The 2,139-nt window shown below is 35.3% G+C and overlaps 1 long non-coding RNA gene across 1 annotated transcript; it reads left to right on the forward strand.

The window, feature by feature from the left end:
• The first annotated feature begins 293 nt into the window (after nucleotides 1-293).
• LOC127106832 (uncharacterized) lies at nucleotides 294-1,641 on the forward strand. Its single transcript, XR_007795506.1, has 2 exons — nucleotides 294-788; nucleotides 1,365-1,641. It is a non-coding gene; the product is annotated as an uncharacterized LOC127106832 (long non-coding RNA).
• The last annotated feature ends 498 nt before the right edge of the window (nucleotides 1,642-2,139 follow it).

The following is a 2,139-nucleotide window of genomic DNA, read 5'->3' on the forward strand; positions in this document are numbered from 1 at the left end:
TAATAATAATAATAATAATAATAATAATAATAATAATAATAATAATAATAATAATAATAATAATAATAATAATAATAATAATAATAATAATAATAATAATAAAATAAAAAAAAGAGATTAAAACTAAAAACAACTAAAAAATGCAGGGGGGTGTTGGTTGAACTAGGGGTGTATGGCCAACAATGTGGCGTTGGGCCTGATTCAGGAGGCCCAAAACCTTTGTTATGAGTGTTTCAGCAAGGGGGTATACATAGTGTATCAAGGGTGAAATAAGTAAAAATATGGGCCAATTGTCCCAAGCCCATTTGTGAGGGAAAGGTTGAAGGGATTGGTGTCATCAGAAATCCTTTCTCATTTCAATTTCCGTTCCAAGCTCTTCCTCCCTCATTTCACACACACTTCTCATTGGTGCTAACTCTGCCACGCCGGAGGCGGCGAAGTGACCGTAAAACATCCTCAATCAACACCGAAATGATCCTTCCTCCCTCTTCGCTCTCAATCTCACCCTAATCTACCCTAAATTCCAACAAATTCTCCCAAATCAAAGCAAAGAAAGAACGAACCTCAAGCATAAAAAAAACAGAAATTAAACACTCAAGGGGGCTTGTATGGAGCTCAAACCTTAGGGATTTGGCTCCCACAACAAAACTACATCATGGTAGCGAAAATCAAACGAGGAGAGAAGAAATTCATACGAACCACCAACCTACAAGGCGGAGGTGGCCTTGGTGATCGTTGAATCTTGAAGCTGATGCAAACAGAGCAAGAAAATTACAGAGAAATCGCAGGTATCCTTTGAATCTCTACTTTTTAGTCTTTACAACAAAATCCCTTTCTTATCTTAAAAATCCCTAGTCTATAGGATCGTTCGCTATTTCTTTGCGTTGTTGTAGAATCCGTGTGGTGTGAGGTTGATGAGAATTCCGAGAGTACTGCGATGGGGAGTGAGAGGTAGAGCAACAATCAAATAGAGTTAAGATTGAGAACTCTTAGAGTGATTGTGTATGAATCTGAGTGAGGAAAATGATTGAGAATATCAAAGAATTGTGATTGAGCAATGATTGGGATTGTTATGAAAAGTTAGTGACAAAAGCTGATTGGTTTTGAATGCTTTCTTGAAACAAAAATTAGTTACCTGAATTTATGCTGATGTTAATTAATGAATGCTTGTTGACATATGCAGGCTGTTATATTGGTTAGGTAAATGAATGTTAGAGTAACATTTGTATGTGTATTAATATGGATAGTTTGTATTGAATGTGAGCTGATTTGAATCATGAATGATATGTATTCTTAAAGCACGTAGTTGTTTTTTGAGTGCTTAGATTTTGATTGCATTTGAATCATGCATGTTGTTTTGGAAGGGATGCTTTAAAACATCGTGAGGTCAAGTTCATCAACATACTTGAAGCAAGGAAAAGTCAAAATGGTAGCGGCTTGGAGTGGAGTGAGTTAAGGGAAATGTAGGATAAAGTTTGGGTTAGTGGTTGATTTTGGTCAACTGGTTGACCAAAAATTCAATAGTTGACCAAAGTCAACTATAGGTCAAAGATTGTAGTTTTTGTGTAATTGTTTTGATAATTTATTCCTTTTGTGATGCAACTGGATATTTTGAAATGAAAATGGCCCTTTTTGAATGAATGTATGTATGCCTTGTATCTTAAAAGAATGGTTTCCCTCCAGAATCCAATTTTGAAATACTTGAACTTGCACTTGAAAGATGAACTTGAATGAATCTTGAAATGAACTATCATATTTTAAATCAAATAGAATCAAATCCTATAGCAGCTTCCAAGTAACTTCATAATTAAATGTCCCACTTTGAGATTGACTTATGTTTCACCAAAAATTAAAGTTTGAGAAAAGTCTCACATTATCAATGCCATGATGCAGTCAAAATAGACAAGGATTAGGGTTCCGAAGACTTGATCCATGTTGATTGTATTTTTAAGTGTCGGGTTTTTGTTATCGTCTCCACAGGGATTGTGAGATATCGCCGCCGTTCGACAGTTGTTTCAATTCTTAACTCGTAGTAACAAGGGGGATTTGGTTTTAGTCACGGTATCTTGCATAAAAGTGTGAGAAAATGCGGTAAAAGATTTGGTTTTAATATTTGAGAAATATTGCCAAAGTTAGGGT

The sequence above is a fragment of the Lathyrus oleraceus genome, chromosome 7 (assembly GCF_024323335.1).
Source record: "Lathyrus oleraceus cultivar Zhongwan6 chromosome 7, CAAS_Psat_ZW6_1.0, whole genome shotgun sequence".
In the NCBI taxonomy this organism is placed as follows: domain Eukaryota; kingdom Viridiplantae; phylum Streptophyta; class Magnoliopsida; order Fabales; family Fabaceae; genus Lathyrus; species Lathyrus oleraceus.